We start from the raw sequence: 21,782 nt of genomic DNA, 5'->3' as shown, positions 1-21,782 counted from the left end.
TTTGAAAACTCAGGAAAGAGTATCTACTTTCCTATCACTGCTATAACAAACTTAGTAGCTTAAAACAACACTAATATGTGCAGCCTGCACTCCTTGGTCCCTGGCCCCTTCCTCACATCACTGAAAACTCTGATTCCATGATCACATCTCCTTGCCTGATGCTGACCCTCTTGCCTGCCTCCTATACTTCTGTGAGCACACTGGACTGCCCTTAATAGTCTAGGATAATCTCCCCCTACCCATGGTTTCTTAATTTAATCACATCTGCAAAGACTCTTTCATCACAAGTCCTAGGGGTTAGGATATGAATACCTTTGGGATTTTGTCTACCATTATTCCATTTTGCACAGAATAATTCGGTTTTCCATGTGAAGAAAACCAATTCTCTTCCCCTCCCAACATTAAGTGGAATTCAAAGAACATTGGCTTGAAGGGGTAGATACCCTTGGGTCTAGGAGATACAAATACAGGGCGCTGGTGGTTCATAATATTCTGTATCCTAAGGTGGGGAATGTGAATAAGGATGTCTTCTTATTTAAGCAGTACTTAGAGGTTAGTTTATGATTTAGTTCATAATTGTTTCTAAAAATACACAGAATTACCTATGATGATAGAATCTTCTGTGCTGATAAGCCTTACCTTTCTTAAGTTTGGAGTGTTTTGAAAACTATTCTACAGAAATGTTTTTGAAAAAGAAATTTTTAAAATAGTTTATCATCTCATTAGGGTTAATTACATGGAATATAATCTTAGTTAACAGACCTAGCAATTGGTATCTTAAACCTATTTATGACAGAGTAATCATTACTTTGTCAATCATTCACACTGAACAGATAGAAGATTATTATCATTAAAACTTATGGTAGAATGGTTCAATGGTGTCAAGGGTTGTGGGTGGGAGGAAAAAGGTCAATATCAGACATCATGAAGAAATTTTAGGGATGGGGAGCAATGGATAACTCTGTAGCCTGACTATAGTGGAGGTTACATGAATCTATCAGGTATTAAAATTCATAGAATTGCTCACCAAAATAAAAAAGTCAACTTTATTTTATGATAATGTAAAAGTAAGAGTATAGAATAACTTTTAAAAATTATGCTATTTTGCCCCAACAGTTTTAGATCTAAAATTTAGCCCTTGAAACACACACACACATACAGAGACACACACAGAGCCACACTTACAAACACTTGCATATTCACAAAAATACTAAGAAGATGTTCACTAAAGTAGTAGTAAAAACCTGGATCCATCCCAAAAGTTTTCAGCAAAGCTCTAGTTAAACAAATTACAGTGTTTTCATACTAGGCCAGTCATTAAGTATTTTAAGTTAATGACCTATAGTAGGATGTTGAACAGGACATATTTTTTTTTGCTGTTGTTCCAGAACTGGCTGGAGTTAGAGGTGATAAGTAATCCATATTCTAAAGGTCACCACCTATAGCACCTGGGGCTGATGTGGTGGGCTCAGCTACCCAGCTAGCTGCTCATCATTCCCTCTGATCCATGTATATATATATGCAGACCACTGTGAAAATCAAAAGTTCAAAGAGAATTCTGAGTCCTGAGATGTCAGCCTTGTGAGGAATACAGGAGCTTCCCATTCTGTCCTCACAGGGGACTATCCCTAAAGAGAAATAAGGAAAAGGAAGTAGGCAGAGGTACAGACAAGAAGGGGATCCTCACATTTTCTTCTCTGCTCAATACCTGCTTGTTTAGTAGAACTATTTATGCCCTCTGCATCTAATTTGAGCAGGAGAGAGGGGGAGAGAGAGAGACAGCCAGAGGGATAGAGACAGAGACACAGAAACAGAGAGCTAGGCAAAGAGGCCACAGCATACAGGAGTCTGCCCACGTACTCTGGGGAATAGATAAGTGGGCTTCCTGTAGTGAAATAGTAATTGGAATATGGCTGAACTCAGGACATCCTGCTGGGTACCTTACCAAGGGGCTTGGCCACAAGGGAAAGATCCTCAGAACCAAGGGTGTAAACTGTTACGCATGGGAACTGAGAGAGGGTTGAACTCCTGCATATTTACCATGCCAAAGACCTGTGCCCTGGGAAAGACTTCCTCTGAGGTCCTGAAGAAGCCACATGTGTGCCCTATGAACATGGTAGCCTTTTAAATCCATCACCATCAGGACACCTCAATTAGTCATGTATTCATTTGCTTCAATGGCCAAAACAGAGTACCTCAGACTGGCTTGCTTTAAAAGCAGAAGTTTATTTTCTCATACTTCTGGAGGGAGGGAAAAAGTCCAAAATAAAGGGTTGGTTTCCTCTGGGGCCTCTCTGCTTGGCTTTACATGGTCATTGCCCTGCAGGCACAGCCCTGGTGTCTTTTTATGTGCCTAAATTTCTTCTTGGTCTTATCTCTAACTTAATCACCCTTTTAAAGGCCATTTGCACTGTTCCTAATATGACAGTTTGTCAGCCCAAAATGGGAGGGGGGGCGGGGTGGGGAGAGAGAGAGAGAGAGAGAGAGAAAGTCATAGTTATTCAGGAGTGATTTTGCCCCATGGGGAACATTTGGCAATATCTGGAGTCATTTTTGGTTGTCACAACTGTGTTCAGGATTATCCCAATCCTCATACAACCCTGTAAGTTAAATTATTATCTCCCTCTTTATATTCTCTTCCTAGAGAAACAGGCTTAGAGGCCAATGATTTCCTCCAATCCACATAATAAGCAAGTAGGAAGGGTGGATTTGAATGCCCTTACCAGGCTCTTCCAGTGTGAAGCTGGAGCAGATAGAGGTAAGCAGAGAACAAGTCCTGAGAAATGAGAGAAGAAATGCCCTCTTTGCCAGGAAATGTTTCCAGATGTCATTCTTGTCATCTCATTTGAAATTTGCAGCTAGGCAAGAACATGAACATGAGCAGACTCTGCCCTCCCGGAAATGACAGCCTGGCAAGGTCCTGGTTTATGTCAGAGATGAGTTGGAGCTATGGATCTCTGTGGTCCTGGGAACCCACAGTGCCCACATTGCTGTGTTCTCGCCCATCTGCCTGGGGCCCCAGCTGTGCCCCTGATGAATCACTTGTGGCTGCTCAGAGGAACCATGCCAAGTTCTCTGTATTCTGCCTTCTCTATGGTAGGCTTGCCTCTTTCATGCACAGGGACTTGCTACCAATAAGATCACAGGGTGAAGCCATCTGATAAATATAATTTACATTTTAATAATTTGTATGCAACTGTATTCTACACTCTACCCCTTTTAAAGACCTTCATATTTAATTCCTCTTAAACCTTTCAGTCAGATTTTGAATACGGCATTTTCCAAATGATCATGCCATATTGATAAAGATTTTTCATCTGAATTACACACTCCAAAGTGCCTTTCCAGTTGGGAATTAATCCTTTTTTTTTTTTTTAAATGTGATGCTGGGTATTGAACCCAGGGCCTTGCACATGCTAAGCACTTGCTCTACCAGTGAACTATACCCCCCTACACTCCCATCTCTGGGTTAACCTCATTGTATAAAGGGATGAGTACATGCAAATCCATTCTGAAAGGACTCTTAAAAGAGAGTCTGTGTCATTGATTTTTATGAGGATTTGCATTTAAAAAAAACTGAATTTTTAGGCACCATGAAAGCTTTTAGTTCTTATTTAAAGTTTTATATAAAAGAAATATTTGGCAGGGGAAATTGTTTTCTCCACCCTAGGGCTTCAAGAATAAATGAACCTTTCATTAGCTGAGAATTTGTAGGTGTGTACCTACTGGGATTTTAAAGGGCACACATTCTATGACCAAATATGGCCTTGGCATACAGACAACCTTGCAGGAGCCCTGGGTGTTACAACTTGAGTCTAATGACGAATGTCATCTTACCTTGTTCTTACCATGACATAAGCTTTGTGCACAGCTTGGATAGTTCTTCAGTTGGGCCTGTGGGGCACAACTTCCTTCTGTTGGCTAGTAGCATTCTGGTTGCATCTAGAAAGAGATAAATTGCAATCTGAAAAATCACAGTCACCAAGTAACAAAAATGTATATGGCCTTTTTAAAAATCAGCAGGAAAGCAGAGTAAGCAAAGGCACATGAAAACACAACAGCAAATCAGGTGACACCTAGCAACCTACTCCTTCTGTCCAGTTAATTCTGATTTCTGGCTGGTTGGTGCAATTTAATTCTCCGAATTAGGTGACCAGTTAATTATTAAGATTTCGATTGGAAATAAATTTTCATTCAGTTATCTTTTTTTTTGCTCTGAATCCTTTTGATTTTTGATGATTATATATAGAAATTCATTACCTAGAGGTTTTCAGACCTTTTTTCCCAGCATTAGCTACAATAAGAAATTAATTTCAAATTAATGACATAGCTTGCACACATGCAAGTGTGCACACACACATTACTTAGAAAAACTGAAAAAGTTCTACAAAAATATATTCACTGTAACTATTTATCATTTACTTCAATATTTTAATTTTATTCCGTTCCATTCTGGCCTAATCTAATGGATTTTAAAAGCCTTTTTTTCTGCCTGTTGAATTAATTTCACAACCCATTACAGGGACATGACCTGTAGTTTGAAAATTATTACATTATTTGAAGTGTTATCTAAATTATCACAATTTATAGCATTCTGATGAAATTCAATGTATAAATAGAAAGTGAGTTTAATTAGTACTTTCCAAGATTGTTTTGTATGGAATTTATAATATTGCTCATCAACTCTTTGGTAGAATTGTCATGCATCCATAATTTCACCTTTCTCTTCCAATTCTGATCATCAGATGTGAAAACTGTGTAGATGACCAATTTTCTCTCCATCTCCTCAAACAGACATGGGCTTTGAGAACTTCTGTTGAAGTGTTATGTCCAGGAGGCTTGGCGAGTTTGGGGGACATGGTGCCACTTGGCTATGGTCATGGTATATGCAGAGATAAAGAACTGCATGTTGGAAACAGCATACCAAGGAAGTGCCAGCACTCAGTCAGATCCACCAATGGAATTAACACCAGGAAAAAAGAAGGAGACAAGAATAAAGCCAATTTAGACAGAAGCTGGGAAAGACATGGACAGAGGAAAAGGAAGCACACGGCATAAGGCAATTTCCAAACCAAAGAGTAAAAAGTTATGAAGGCTCTTTTCCTGTTCTTGTTACCTTGGTTAGGAGCATGCTCCAAACACTTGAAAAGGAAGCTCCAGGAATGTTCCCCAGAGCATCACTCTAAAGTGAAAATTCAGAGTCATGCATAATAATGAACTCCAGGAGCAATTTTCCTTTAAGAATCAGATATTATGTCAAAGTTTTATGCCCTTTCTCATCCTACTATATAGTGGCAAATGCCAGACATCAAATAATTTCATCCATAAATCTGTCAGTGTATCTAAAAACAACTTTTAGAAACAAAACTAAAATTCCATTGTTTACCTAAAAAGTGTTACCCACAATTTTTTTTTCTACCATCACTCAAATTAGTATTCATATTTCCCTGATGATCCCACAAAATTTTGTTTTGTTTTGTTTTATATCAGGGTGTAAATAATTAGGCCTGTGCATTTTAATATGTTTAATATATTTTAATGCATTTTAACTGGTTGATCTGTCTCTTTTTATTTCTAAATTTCCCCTTTTGATTTGTTAAAAGATAAAGCCCAAGATCTCTCTTAATAATGGGATTTTTACAAAGAAAACACTAATTATTTATTTCAGCTTGTCAGCTGAGAAAAATATCTCCTGGGCTCTGCAAATGAGAGCAAGAGCTTGTTTCTGGTAATATTGATAGAAACTGGGCCCATCTCACTGGCCTCCTTCATTCCTAAGATCTTCTCCATTGGACTCCTTTTTTACTTTGAAAAGACCTCTTTCAAAACACTACTGCAGTTGGGTACAGTGGTGCATGCTTATAATCCCAGCATCTCAGGAGGCTGGGACAGGAGGACTGTGAGTTCAAAGCCAGCCTCAGCAAAAGCGAGACGCTAAGCAGCTCAGTGAGACCCTGTCTCTAAATAAAACACAAAATAGTGTTGGGGATGTGGCATCATGGTCGAGTGCTCCTGAGTTCAATCCCCAGTACCAAAAAGCAAAAATAAAAACAAAACAAGGGATCCAACATGGCGGCCGGCGAGGAAGCAGCGATTCTAACGTCTCCACTTTAACCGGATAAAAAAGACCCATCGGAACAGCGGCAGCCTACCTACGGAGGAACTTCTAGCATAATTCCCTTAAGAAGAGAGCTGCCGTGAACTGGTAGGTTTATTGGAAGTGACAGTTTGTCCCAGAGAAGTGGATCTTGGACGGCCACACGGGCACAGAGATCTGGTCCCACAGCCATCAGCCGCTCGGCAAGCGGCTCCCCCGGGAGGCTTAGCTCTCACTCTGGGAGGAGCCGCCTAACCCACCTGGTCCCTAACCACGCGGCCACAGCTACCCGGCTAGACAGGTGGCCCCGCGGCAGGTGCAGAAATCAACTCCTGCAACCAGCAGCCGTTTTTGCAAGCGGCGGACACCCGGAGTGACTTGGCCCGCCCCGCCCAAACCGGAATTTGGCCTCCACCATCCGGGCTCCCCTGGGAGGCCTAGTGCTCGCTCTGGGAGCAGCCGCCTAACCCACCCGGTCCCTAACCACTCGGCCACAGCTACCTGGCTAGACAGGTGGCCCCGCGGCGGGTGCAGAAATCAACTCCTGCAACTAGCAGCCATTTTTGCAAGCGGCGGACACCCGGAGCGACTTGGCCCGCCCCTCCCGAACCGGAATTCGGCCTCCGCCATCCGGGCTCCCCTGGGAGGCCTAGTGCTCGCTCTGGGAACAGCCGCCTCACCTGCCCGGTTCCTAACCACGCGGTCACAGCTACCCGGCTCTACAGGTGGCCCCCCCGGCGGGCGCAGAGGTCCAATCCCGCAACCACCAGCAGCTTCTGAAAGCAGCGGCGGCCCGGAGCGGAGTGGCAGCCCAAAACGGCAGATGCCTCCGCCATATCGGCTCTCCCGGGAGGCCCTGCTCTCGCTCGGCGAACAGCCAAACCACCCGCCCGGATCTTAACCACGCAGTCACAGCTACCCCGCTCTTCATGTGACTCCCGGTGGCCCAACTCAGCTAGAAGGGTCCCCGCATGGCCCCGCACATGGCCATGCCCTCCGGGCTCTGCTAATAGCCCCGCCCATCTGGCAAACAACCGGGAAACTTCAAAATCTCTCTGTGGGCGTGACCGCAAGGACCAAAGGACTCTCGACACCCAACTCCCCTTACTGCCAGAGTCAGGCAGACCTGAGACCCACCAACGGATCAGGCCTAGAGGCCTGCCAGCATGGTAGATACGCCACTCCAATTGGAGTAGGGGGGCAGAGCAGAGCAGCCGCCCGCATCCGGATCAGGCCCAACGACCCGAGAGGGTGATAGTCATATCGCCACAGTTGGAGGGGGGGGGGCAGAGCAGAGCTGCCACCTGCTCCCGCAGGGTGGGCAGACCCGCGAACAACAGGTAGAGCAGGCCTAGCAGCCTGCCAGCGCGGTTTTGAGATCACCCCAACTAGAGAAGGATCACAGCCACTACCCGCCCTGCAAGGGAGATTTTTCAACTATACAAGAGCAATATAAATAATTAGGGGGAAAAACTCATAAACACAACAGTTCCACCAAGCAGAAAGAAATGTGAGCAGCATGAAAAGACAAGGAAAGAAAGGACCAAAAGCAATGCAGGTCAACTCAACTTTAGAAGAGGTAATAGCTGCAACAGATGGAATGTCAGATAAAGAGTTCAGGATATATATGCTTCAGATGATCTGGAGTCTCAAGGAAGACATGAGACAGCAAAACCAGACAATGAAAGATCACATTGACAAACAAATCCAGGAAGTAAAAGATCAATTTCACAGGGAGATAGAGGTAATAAAAAACAAACAAATAGAAATCCTAGAAATGCAGGAAACAATAAACCAACTTAAAAACTCAATTGAGAATACTACCAGCAGAGTAGATCACTTAGAAGAGAGAACATCAGACAATGAAGACAAAGTATTTCAACTTGAAAAGAACATAGACAGCTCAACAAGTCTGCTAAGAAACCATGAGCAGAACATCCAAGAATTATGGGACAATATCAAAAGACCAAATTTAAGAGTCATTGGGATACAGGAAGGCACAGAGCTCCATACCAAAGGAATAAACAGTCTATTCAGTGAAATAATATGAGAAAACTTCCCAGACTTGAAGAATGAGACAGAATCCCAAATCCTAGAAGCCTACAAAATGCCGAATGTGCAAAATCATAAGAGATCCACACCTAGACACATTATAATGAAGATGTCCAACATACAGAATAAGGAGAGAATTTTAAAAGCTGCAAGAGAAAGGAAGCAGATTACATTTAGGGGTAAACCAATCAGGATAACAGCTGATCTCTCAACACAGACTCTGAAAGCTAGAAGATCCTGGAATAACATATTTCAAACACTGAAAGAAAATGGGTTCCAACCAAGAATCGTGTATCCGGCGAAATTAAGCTTCAGGATAGAAAATGAAATTAAAACCTTCCACGATAAACAAAAGTTAAAAGAATTCGCAGCCAGAAAACCATCTCTTCAAAAAATCCTTTGCAAAACATTACAGGAAGAGGAAATGGACAATAACATTGAAAACCAACAATGGGAGGTAGGACAGTAAAGGGGGGAAAGTAGTCAAAGAGGATAACAAATCAGGTTTAGTAACATCAATAAACAAATATGGCTAGAAGAACAAACCATATCTCAATAATAACCCTAAATGTTAATGGCTTAAACTCACCAATTAAGAGACACAGGCTAGTAGAATGGATCACAAAACAAGACCCAACAATATGCTGCCTACAGGAGACGCATCTGATAGGAAAAGATATTCATAGACTGAAGGTGAAAGGTTGGGAAAAATCATACCACTCATATGGACTGCGGAAACAAGCAGGAGTGTCCATACTCATATCTAATAAAATAGATTTCAAGCCAAAGTTAATCAAAAGGGATAAAGAAGGACACTTCATACTGCTCAAGGGAACCATACACCAACAAGACATAACAATCATAAATATATATGCCCCAAATAATGGTGCAGCTGTGTTCATCAAGCAAACTCTTCTCAAGTTCAAGAGTCTAATAGATCACCATACAATAATCATGGGAGACTTCAACACACCTCTCTCACCACTGGACAGATCTTCCAAACAAAAGTTAAATAAGGAAACTATAGAACTCAATAACACAATTAACAACCTAGACTTAATTGACATATATAGACTATACCACCCAACATCAAGTAGTTACAGCTTTTTCTCAGCAGCACATGGAACCTTCTCAAAAATAGACCATATATTATGTCACAGGGCAACTCTTAGACAATATAAAGGGGTAGAGATAATACCATGCATCTTATCTGATCATAATGGAATAAAACTGAAAATCAATGATAAAAGAAGGAAGGAAACATCAAGCATCACTTGGAGAATGAACAATAGGATGCTGAATGATCAATGGGTTTTAGAAGACATCAAGGAGGAAATTAAAAACTTCCTAGAGTTAAATGAAAACACAGACACAACATATTGGAATCTATGGGACACAATGAAAGCAGTTCTAAGAGGACAATTCATCGCTTGGAGTTCATTCCTCAAAAAAAGAAAAAACCAACAAATAAATGCTCTCTTACTTCATCTCAAAATCCTAGAAAAAGAAGAGCAAAACAACATCAAAAGAAGTAGAAGGCAAGAAATAATTAAAATCAGAGCTGAAATTAATAAAATTGAAACAAAAGAAACAATTGAAAAAATTGACAAAACTAAAAGTTGGTTCTTTGAAAAAATAAATAAATTCGACAGGCCCTTAGCCATGCTAACGAAGAGAAGAAGAGAGAGAACTCAAATTACTAACATACGGGATGAAAAAGGCAATATCACAACAGACACTTCAGAAATACAGAAGATAATCAGAAATTATTTTGAATCCTTATACTCCAATAAAATAGAAGATAGTGAAAGCATAGATAAATTCCTTAAGTCTTATGATCTGCCCAGATTGAGTCAGGAGGATATAGACAACCTAAATAGACCAATAACAATAGAGGAAATAGAAGAAACCATCAAAAGATTACCAACTAAGAAAAGCCCAGGACCGGATGGGTATACAGCAGAGTTTTACAAAACCTTTAAAGAGTAACTAACACCAATACTTTTCAAGCTATTTCAGGAAATAGAAAAAGAGGGAGAACTTCCAAATTCATTCTACGAGGCCAACATCACCCTGATTCCGAAACCAGACAAAGACACTTCAAAGAAAGAAAACTACAGACCAATATCTCTAATGAACCTTGACGCAAAAATCCTCAACAAAATTCTGGCGAATCGGATTCAAATACATATCAAAAAAATTATACACCATGATCAAGTAGGATTCATCCCTGGGATGCAAGGCTGGTTCAATATACGGAAATCAATAAATGTTATTCACCACATCAATAGACTTAAAAATAAGAACCATATGATCATCTCGATAGATGCAGAAAAAGCATTCGACAAAGTTCAGCATCCCTTTATGTTCAAAACTCTAGAAAAATTAGGGATAACCGGAACATACCTCAACATTGTAAAAGCAATCTATGATAAGCCACAGGCCAGCATCATTCTGAATGGAGAAAAATTGAAGGCATTCCCTCTAAGATCTGGTACAAAACAGGAATGCCCTCTCTCACCACTTCTGTTCAACATAGTCCTTGAAACACTGGCCAGAGCAATTAGACAGACGAAAGAAATTAAAGGCATAAAAATAGGAAAAGAAGAACTTAAATTATCACTATTTGCAGATGATATGATCCTATACCTAGCAGACCCAAAAGGGTCTACAAAGAAGCTATTAGAGCTAATAAATGAATTCAGCAAAGTGGCAGGATATAAGATCAACACGCATAAATCAAAGGCATTCCTGTATATCAGCGACAAATCCTCTGAAACGGAAATGAGGACAACTACTCCATTCACAATATCCCCCCAAAAAATAAAATACTTGGGAATCAACCTAACAAGAGAGGTGAAAGATTTATATAATGAAAATTACAGAACCCTAAAGAAAGACATAGAAGAAGACCTTAGAAGATGGAGAAATATACCCCGCTCATGGATTGGCAGAACTAACATCATCAAAATGGCGATATTACCAAAAGTTCTCTATAAGTTCAATGCAATACCAATCAAAATCCCAACAGTATTTCTTGTAGAAATAGATAAAAGAATCATGAAATTCATATGGAATAATAAAAGACCCAGAATAGCAAAAACAATGCTAAGCAGGAAGTGTAAATCAGGCGGTATAGCGATACCGGACTTCAAACTATACTACAGAGCAATAGTAACAAAAACAGCATGGTACTGGTACCAAAACAAGCGGGTGGACCAATGGTACAGAATAGAGGACACAGTAACCAATCCACAAAACTACAACTACCTTATATTTGATAAAGGGGCTAAAAGCATGCAATGGAGGAAGGATAGCATCTTCAACAAATGGTGCTGGGAAAACTGGAAATCCATTTGTATCAAAATGAATCTGAATCCCTATCTCTCGCCATGCACAAAAGTTAGCTCAAAATGGATCAAGGAGCTTGATATTAAATCAGAGACACGGCATCTGATAGAAGAAAAAGTTGGCTACGATCTACATACTGTGGGATCGGGCCCCAAATTCCTCAATAGGACACCCATAGCGCAAGAGTTAACAACTAGAATCAACAAATGGGACTTACTCAAACTAAAAAGTTTTTTCTCAGCAAAAGAAACAATAAGAGAGATAAATAGGGAGCCTACATCCTGGGAACAAATCTTTAATCCACACACTTCAGATAGAGCCCTAATATCCAGAGTATACAAAGAACTCAAAAAATTAGACAATAAGATAACAAATAACCCAATCAACAAATGGCCCAAGGACCTGAACAGACACTTCTCAAAGGAGGATATACAATCAATCAACAAGTACATGAAAAAATGCTCACCATCGCTAGCAGTCAGAGAAATGCAAATCAAAACCACCCTAAGATACCATCTCACTCCAGTAAGACTGGCAGCCAGTCTGAAGTCAAACAACAACAAGTGCTGGCGAGGATATGGGGAAAAGGGTACACTTGTTCACTGTTGGTGGGACTGCAAATTGGTGCAGCCAATTTGGAAAGCAATATGGAGATTTCTTGGAAAGCTGGGAATGGAACCACCATTTGACCCTGCTATTCCCCTTCTTGGTCTATTCCCTAAAGACTTAAAAAGAGCATGCTACAGGGACACTGCTGCATCGATGTTCATAGCAGCACAATTCACGATAGCAAGATTGTGGAACCAACCTAGATGCCCTTCAATAGATGAATGGATAAAAAAAATGTGGCATTTATACACAATGGAGTATTACTCTGCATTAAGAAACGACAAAATCATAGAATTTGGAGGGAAATGGATGGCATTAGAGCAGATTATGCTAAGTGAAGCTAGTCAATCGTTAAAAAACAAATACCAAATGACCCCTTTGATATAAGGGGAGTAAACAAGGACAGGGTAGGGACGAAGAGCTTGAGAAGAAGATTTACATTAAACAGGGATGAGAGGTGGGAGGGAAAGGGAGTGAGAATGATATATAAGAGGAAAGGAGGGGTAAGACAAGATAATACAAATGGAAGAAATGATTTACAGTAGAAGGGGTAGAGAGGGAAAAGGGGAGGGGACGGGAGGGGAGGAGGGATAGTAGAGAATAGGACTGACAGCAGAATACATCAGACACTAGAAAAGCAATATGTCAATCAATGGAAGGGTAACTGATGTGATACAGCAATCTGTATACGGGGTAAAGTTGGGAGTTCATAACCCACTTGAATCAAACTGTGAAAGATGATGTATTAAGAACTGTGTAATGTTTTGAACGACCAACAATAAAAAAAAATACTGTATCAATAGAGAGGATACAGGGGGGCAGGAAAAATGGTGGAATGAGATGGACATCATTACCCTAGGTACATGCATGACTGTGCATAGGATGTGACACTGTCTCGTGTGTAACCATAGAAATGTAAAGTCATGCTGCAATTGTGTACAATGAATCAAAATGCATTCTGCTGTCATATATACTTGATTAAAATAAATAAATTAATTTAAAATTACTGTAAAAAAAAAAAAAGAATGAAGTCTGGGGACAGCTGCAGGGGTCATGCACAATCTAACTCACTGTGTGCTCATCTTAGACAAGTCATTTCACTTCTCTCATGCCAGAGGGAGGTGATGATCCCTAAGTGTCCCTCCAACTCTAATGATCGGATTACAAGTCATCTCTAAGAAGAAAGGGTATCTATTAGGGATCAGAGAAGGTTAAGTACAAGTTGATTTTATTCTTACAGTTGTTGTTTAAGTGTCTAATTTGGTACCTGTGTGGGTGGGGAGGAAGGTGAATCAAACGAATTTAAATTCTGAACCAGAAAAAGGATAATCAAATAAAATTCTATAATCACAAAAAAAAAACAAACAACAACAACAAAAAAACACTACTGCATTGAATTCCCTTGCTTCTCGCCTTCTATAAGTAGGAAATCTGTTAATTTCTGATAGTACTGTCTTCAACTCTTTGCCAGCACAATGTTTATAAATAATGGCCCAGGGAGTGACAAGCCTGGTGAGTCATCAGAGTCAATGCTATGCAGCAGAGTTTTAGTGTTTAGTGTATTTAGTTGTCTTCTAATTCTTAGGAAACCCATAAATCCCAGTATGTATCGTTTTTTGTGTACATGCCAAAATAAAATGCCAGTTTGCCTTTTTGCAAAATGAGTTTTCTCATGTTTACTTGAATGAAAAAACTTTTCCATTATCTTTTAATGCCCATTTGTTATCTTTCAAAAACTATAAAGCGCCAGGCATGGGGGCACATGCCTGTAATCACAGCAACTTGGGAGGCTAAGACAGAAGAGTCACAAGTTTGAGGCCAGGCTCAGCAAATTTGGGAAGCCCTAAGCAATTTAGCGAGACCTGATTCAAAATAAAAAATAAAAAGGGCTGGAGATGCAGTTCAGTGGTAGAATACCCTTTGGGTCAATCCTCAGTACCAAAAGCAACAAAACTATAAAGCATGTCCTTGTATTTTTAAGCTAACAAGTATTTAGAAATAAAGTTTTCTTTTCTTTATCATTTTGCGGTTTTTTTTTTTTTTAATTTTCACCTGGAATTCTGGGTCACATGAGTACTAAAAGTTGTATCCAAAAGGAGAAATGCCATGTGGCAGCAACCCACAATGTAGTGACTATGGTAATTTTAAAATCAACTTTATTGAGGTGTGATTTGCATAACAAAAACTGCATCCATTATAAGGGTAGAGTTCAATTAATTTTTAAAAATGTATACATTTCTTCACCCCAGTCAAGATAAATATAGAATGTTTCCATCACTCCAGAAACTTCCCTTCTGTCTCTTTTTATAAAAAATTATTAGGAGGTTGGGGGTGCAGAGGATCAAACCCAGTGCCTCACACGTGCAAGGCAAGCATTCTACCACTGAGCCACAATCCCAATCCTCCCTTGTATCTCTTTGAAGTCATCTATCCCATTCCTGCTTGGCCCTAAGTAACCATTGATCTGTTTTCTGTCAATAGAAATTAATTATATCTGTTCTAAAATTGTAATTAATGGAACCATAAGGTGTATATATATCTGTGTACATGGCTTCTTTAGCTCAGCAAAAGTTGTTTACATTTATCCATGTCCTAGTATGTACTCAATACTTCTTTCTTTTTATTTTGTTCTATTACTTAGAAACACCATAATTTGTTTACCCATTCACTTTTTTTTTTTTTTTTTTTTTGTAGCAGGGATTAAACCCAAGGGCTTTTAACCCCAGTCCTTTTTATTTTTTGAGACAAGGTTTCACTAAGTACTAAGGGCCTCAATAAGTTCCTAAGTGCCGGCTTTGATCTGGTGATCCTCCTGTCTCAGCCTCCCCAGTACTGGGATAACAGGCCTGTTCCACTGCACCTGGCCCCATCCACTTTCAATGAACATTTGGATTGCTTTCAGTTCTTGGCTATTTTGAACAAAACAGCAAAAACAAATGTATACGAGTCTGTATGGACATATGTTTTCAGTTCTCTTGGGCAAGTACAAGATAGGAACTGCTGTAAGAGCAGGAATGACTTCATAAGAAACTGCCAAATTGTCTCCCAAAAAGGTTGTGATTATTTTACACTCATGAGTAAGGCAGGAGAATGCCAGTGGCTCTAGGTCCTCACCAACAGTTGCTGTTGTCAGTCTTTTAATTCTGGTCACTCCAGTCGGCTTGTCAATGGATCTGCCTATAGTTATAAATTGCACTTCCCTGAGGATGAGAGGTGTTGAGCATGTGTTTCTGTGCTTATTGCCTTATTTATATATCTGTTTGTCAAGTGTCCAAATTTTCTGCTTTTTAAAATTGGATTTGGCTGGGCACAGTGGCACACGCCTGTAATCCCAGCAGCTCAGGAGGCTGAGACAGGAGGATCACGAGTTCAAAGCCAGCCTCTGCATCAGTGAGGTTCTAAGCAACTCAGTGAGACCCTGTCTCTAAATAAAATACAAATTAGGGCTGGGGATGTGGCAGTGGCCACATGCCCCTGAATTCAATTCTTGGTACCCACCTCTCCCCCAACAAAAAATTGGGTTGGTTGACTTCTTATTGATTCTTTATATCCTCTAGATATAATTCTTTGTCAGATATATGTATTATAAAATTTTTTGTCCTAGTCTGTAACTTGCTTTTTTATATTCTAAGTGGATTTTCCAAAGGGCAAAATGTTTTAATTTTGATCAAATCCAACTTGTCAAATCCTTTTACAGTTTGGTCTTTTAGATTCTGAGATCTTTGTCTACCCCAAGATCAGGATGATAGTCCCCTATATTTTGGTTTTAGCTTTTACATTTAGATATAGTATATATAGTGACTATGGTAATTTTAAAATCAACTTTATTGAGGTGTTGATCAACTTTATTGTCTATGGTATGAAGTATGAGAAGAGGTTCATTTTTGTTCATAAGACTATTCCAAGCACCATTTGTTGAAAAACTATTCTTTTTTCATCTTTATTGAAAAATCAATCGACTACCAATATGTAGATCTGTTTTTGGAATCTCTATTCTATTCTACTAATCTGTTTGTCTTTATGCCAATAACATACTTTCTTGTCACTGTGGCTTTATAAATAATTCTTAAAATCAAGTGGTATAAATCTTCCAACTTGTTCTTTGCCTAAAAAAAAGATGACTATTTTAGCTTATTTGCATTTCCAGTTAAATTTTACAATTAGTTGTGTACAATGGAATGCCACTCAGTGATTTTAAAAAATTAAATAGTGATACATGCAAAAACATTTTGGAACTTTAAAAATTATGTGAGAAAAAAACAAGCACAAAAGAGTTTATACTGTCTAAATCCATTTATATAAAATTCTATAAATAAAATTCTAGAAAAGGCAAAATAATCTATACTGATGGAAAGCAGATGAGTGGTTTTCTGGGGATGGGACGTGGGAGTTGGGTGGCAAAGGAGGACAGGAATGAGAGATTATACAAGGACAAGAGAAATTTCCATGACTGATGGATGTGTTCTTGATTGTGGTGATAGTGTCTTGGATGTATGTAGGTCAGAATTTATTAAATTGTACACTTGAAATTTTTACAGCTCATTGCCTGTTCATCTTATTTAAATGAAGCTGCTTTAAAAAAATAGACATGGCCAAAAATGGAGCTAAAGAAAGCTTAGTGAGATGTTGTCTCAAAATACAATAGGATTGGGATGTTACTCAATAGCAGAGCACTCCTGGGTTCAATCCCCAAAAATGATAGGATAATTTCTACTTTGGCCAGAATATTCTCTTTTCAAAAAACCAACTTTTAGATCTGATAATTCTCTTTATTGTTTTCCATTTAATTAGCTTCTATTTTTATCTTCATTATTTTCTTCTTTCTACTTAACTTTTCTCTAGCTTAATTTGGAAACTTAGATCTTTTTTTTTTTTACATTTTTACAAATTTATTATAACATAGCAATATATAAAATAGAACAGTTATTCTCATGCCTGAGAATACATGCCATAGCTAATGTGTATTTTTTTACTTGTCCCAATTACTGTTATAGTTAAAGCTTCGTCCCGGGTTTTTATAAACTGACTTCCAGACCACTCACGTATAATCGAATCAAGCCTTTATTGAAGCACACTGGTAGCGACTGACCAGAACATAAAGCTGTTCCCCTGATCAGCCCCAAACAATTGCAAGGGCACTCCTTATAAGCCTGAAAATCACAAAAGGGATGTTCGGGGTCTAGCCAATGCAAGCAAGCCAGGTTACAGAAGCGGGAGAGTGCAGTCAAGCGGTGGGAAGCCTAATCAATCATAGCCCAATCACCCCAGTTACAGAAACAGAGCCCCGTTACCCTAGTTACAGAAACAATGCCCCATTAGGTAGTTCTGTGTTCTTAAAGGTTTCTATAGCAAAAGGAAAAGAACATCTTGCCCCTTGTACTTGGCATGGTTGTTTTATTAATGGAGTCACAAAACAAAAAGGAGTCACATTTGCTTTAACTATCACATTACTTTTACATGTCAGTAGAAATAATTTTGACATATAGTACACAAATGGAACTCAACTTCTCATTCTTCTGGCTGTACATGGTGCAGAGTCATACCAGTAGTGTAATCATACATGTATATAGGGTAGTAATGTCTGTTTCATTTCTACCGTCCTTCCCATCCCCACAGCCCCACTCCTCCCCCGACTCCCCACTACACAATCTGAAATTCCTTCCTTCTTCCCTACCTCCTCGCACTATGGATCAGCATCTACTTATCAGAGAAAATATTTGGCCTTTGTTTTTTTGAGATTGGCTTATTTCACTTAGCATGATATTCTCTAGTTCCATCCATCTACTTGCAAATGCCATAATTTCATTCTTTTTAAGGCTGAATTTATATTCCATTATATATATGTACCACATTTTCTTTATCCATTCATCTGTTGAAGGACAACTAGGTTGGTTCCATAGTTTGGCTATTGTGAATTTAGCTGCTATAAACATTGATGTGGCTGTGGCTATTGTGAATTTAGCTGCTATAAACATTGATGTGGCTGTGTCACTGTAGTGTGCTCATTTTAAGTCCTTTGGGTATAAACTTAGGAGTGGGATAGCTGGGTCAAATGGTGGTTCCATTGCAAGTTTTCTGCAGTATCTTTATACCGCTTTCCAGAGTGGTTGCACCAATATGCAGTGCCACCAGCAATGTATGAGTGTACCTTTTCCCCTACATCCTCACTGATATTTATTATTACTTATATTCTTTGATAATTGCCATTCTGACTGAAATGAGATGAAATCTTAGTTTTGATTTGCATTTCTCTACTTGCTAGAGATGATGAACATTTTTTCACCTTTGCTCATTAATTGTATTTCTTCTACAAGTGTCTGTTTAATTCTTTAGCCCACCTATTGAATGGGTTATTTGTTTTTGTTTTTGTTTTTGGTGTTAATTTTTAGAGTTCTTTATATATCCTGGAGATTAGTGCTCTATCCAACCGGGGTGCATGTGGTAAAGACTTTCCCATTCTGTAGGCTCTCTCATAATGTTATTGGTTGTTTCCTTTGTTGAGAGTAAGCTTTTTAGTTTAAATTCATCCCATTTATTGATTCATGATTTTCCTTTTTTTGCTTTAGGAGTCTTGTTAAGGAAGTCAGGTCCTAAGCTGATGTGATGAAGATTTGGGCCTACTTTTTCTTCTATTAGGTGCAGGGTTTCTATTCTAGTGTCGAAGTCTTTGATCCACTTGAGTTGATTTTTGTGCAGGGTGAGAGATAGATGTTTAACTTCATTTTGCTACATATGGATTTCCAGTTTTCCAAGCACAATCTGTTGAAGAGGCTACCTTTTTTCCAATGCGTTTGTCTAGTATGAGGTAACCTTATTTATATGGGTCTGTGTCTATGTCTTTTATTTTGTACCATTGGTCCACATGTCTATTTTGGTACCACTATCATGCAGTTTTTGTTACTATTGCTCTGTAATATTGTTTAAAGTCTGCTTTTGTGATGCTTCCTGTTTTACTCTTCTTGCTAAAGATTGCTTTTTTATTTTCCAAATAAATTTCATAATTGACTTTTCTAGTTCTCTGAAGAATGTCATCTGGTTTTTAATAGGAATTGCATTAAATCTGTATAACAGTTTTGGTAGTATGGCCATTTTGACAATATTAATTCTGCCTATCAAAGAGTATGGGAGATCTTTTCATCTTCCGAGGTCTTCTTCAATTTCTCTCTTTAGTGTTCTGTACTTTTCATTGTAGAGGTCTTTCACCTCTTTTGTTAGACTGACTCCCAAGTTTTTTTTTTGTTTTGTTTTGAGGCTATTATGTATGGGGTGGTTTTCCTAATTTCTCTTGCAGTGGATTCATCACTTAAGTTTAGAAATGTATTTGATTGATGAGTATTGATTTCATATCCTGCTGCTTTGCTGAATTCATTCACTAGTTCTAGAAGTTTTCTGGTGGAATTTTTCGGATCTTCTAACTATAGAATCATGTCATCAGCAAATAGTGGTAGTTTGAGTTCTTTTCCTATTCATATCCCTTAATTTATTTTGTCTGTCTGATTGCTCTAGCTGGAGTTTCAAGAACTATGTTGAATAGAAGTGGTGAAAGAGCACATCCCTGTCTTGTTCCAGTTTTTAGAGGGAATGCTTTCAATTTTTCTCCATTTAGTATGATGCTGGCCTTGGCCTAGCATAGATAGCTTTTACAATGTTGAGGTATAATACTATCCCTAGTTTATCTAGTGTTTTGAACACAAAGAGGTGCTGTATTTTGTCAAATGCTTTCTCTGCATCTATTGAGATAATCATATGATTCTTATCTTTAAGTCTATTGATGTTATATATTATATTAGTTGATTTGCATATGTTGAATGAACCTTGCAACCCTGAGAGGAACCCCACTTGATTGTGGTGCACTATCTTTTAAATTTGTTTTTGTATGAGATTTGCCAGAATTTTATTTTTGTGTCTATGTTCTTCAGGGATATTGATCTGAAGTTTTCTTTTTTTTTTTTAAGTATGTAAATCTTTTTTTTTTTAAGTTTTATTTCATTCATGTGTCTTTATCTGGTTTTCGTATCAGGGTGATACTAGCCTCATAGAATTAGTTTGGAAGGATTCCCTCTTTTTCTATCCCATGGAATAATTTGAAGAGTATTGGTGTTAATTCTTCTTGAAGGTCTTATAGAACTCGGCTCAGAATCCATCTGGTTCTGAGCTTTTCTTAGTTGGTAGGCTTTTGACAGCGTCAAAATTGCTTGAAATTGGTCTGTTTAAACTGTGTATGTCCTCCTGATTCAGTTTGGGTAGATCATATGTCTTTAGAAATTTGTCAATATCTTCAAGATTTTCTATTTTATTGGAGTATAAATTTTCAAAATAGTTTCTAAATATCATCTGTATTTCAATAGTGTCCATCGTGATATTTCCTTCTCCATCACCAACTTAACAGCACCCAATGCAAACAATATACAGCCTTAAACCAAATAGCTCCTATTAAGCCTCTACAGTTTTGTTTCAAGAAACAGAAATGGCGTGTTCAATTATTGTCTATAATGTAAACAGTAAGCTTGCTAAAAGGGTTTACTGTTTCAAATGATGAATGATGAGGGAACGGACGTAGTATAAAATGTGATGTTTATAAGGGGAAAGGATAGAAGATAGAGGTAAAGATTTATAGTAAGAGCAAGGGAAGAATTAATAGAAGGTGGTTCTTAGTATGAGAGAAGTGAGAAAGAGATTCCAGGGAGATAGGTGAGAGAAAAATATATATACAGTTTAAAGAAAAAAAGAAAATATAAGCATATACAACAAAACTGTAATATACTAGTCAGACATCCCATTCCCTAATAAATTGATGCATGATAAATATTTGGATTCAACGATAGTAGAGATGAAGGGGGAAAAGTCTCAATGGAAAATTGAATGATTGCTTCTGTTGGCTTTCAAAAATTTTCTCAGCTTCCCTTCTCTGTGGAGAGGTGGGGTTGTCTGAAGTTTGATGGTAACTCCAGTCCAGTAGGTGCCAAACTGGTTGGCTGGGCAAGCTGATGGCAAGATGCCCTCACACACTCTTTCAGGTTTCCCAACCATTTTAGCTGGCCCCTTCCATCCCTGTGCACTTCAGGGCTCACTGAGCAGGCGAGAACCTGGTTTTCTTCAATTTCTCCAACCTGTGCTCCCCCAGGGATACTGCCCCCAGTCTCTGGCTTCCCACAGGTTTGCTAGACCCTGACTGGCCCTGTAATCTGAAGAACTAGCTGTAATCTGAAGAACCTGGGCTTCAGCTTCTCCAGGCTCTGCCTTGCTGCAGTCCCAAGATACCAATGCCATTTCCACTTGCAGAGAGACCACCATGCTCTCACACAAAGGAGAGACCCTGCAAAGAGGCACCAATGGCGGCCACTAGCACACCCAGCAGAAAGACCTCAGGTGCAACCAGACTTGCAGGTACCCCAACAATATATCTCCAGGCCTGGGCCAGTGTCCCCAGACTGAGACAGGCACACCCCACGATGGTAGCAGTGGCAAACCTGCAGACCCTGGCTGGTGTCCCAAGATGGCAGCAGCTGCATGTAACCAAACCTGCTGGTAGTGTGACAAGGGAAGAATGGGGGATAAACAGCAAGGGGTCAGTTGGCAGCCATGGCTGCCTCTCAGAGAAACAATATTTCCTCTGCTTGAATCCCCAATTAAGGAGCAACAAGAAATACAACAAGGAATGCTTACCTCAGCA

The 21,782-nt window shown here is 39.2% G+C and overlaps 1 long non-coding RNA gene across 24 annotated transcripts in view; it reads right to left on the bottom strand.

Annotated features, from left to right (window-relative positions):
- The window catches only part of LOC110598943 (uncharacterized), a 100,708-nt gene that overhangs the window by 34,174 nt on the left and 44,752 nt on the right, over nucleotides 1-21,782 (bottom strand). For 15 of the 24 annotated variants that reach the window (XR_013434401.1, XR_013434399.1, XR_013434363.1 and 12 more), the window contains 2 exons: nucleotides 3,838-3,942; nucleotides 2,724-2,858 (listed from right to left, as the gene is read on the bottom strand). This is a non-coding gene — a long non-coding RNA (uncharacterized LOC110598943). Of the gene's footprint in view, nucleotides 1-2,206; nucleotides 2,417-2,723; nucleotides 2,859-3,837; nucleotides 3,943-21,782 lie in introns of those variants that run through there. The other 9 variants (XR_013434407.1, XR_013434364.1, XR_013434366.1 and 6 more) reach the window with 3 other exon arrangements.

This window comes from Ictidomys tridecemlineatus, chromosome 1 (assembly GCF_052094955.1).
Source record: "Ictidomys tridecemlineatus isolate mIctTri1 chromosome 1, mIctTri1.hap1, whole genome shotgun sequence".
NCBI lineage: Eukaryota > Metazoa > Chordata > Mammalia > Rodentia > Sciuridae > Ictidomys > Ictidomys tridecemlineatus.
The sequence above is the reverse complement of the archived record's forward strand: the minus strand, read 5'-3'. Positions and strand labels throughout refer to the sequence as shown.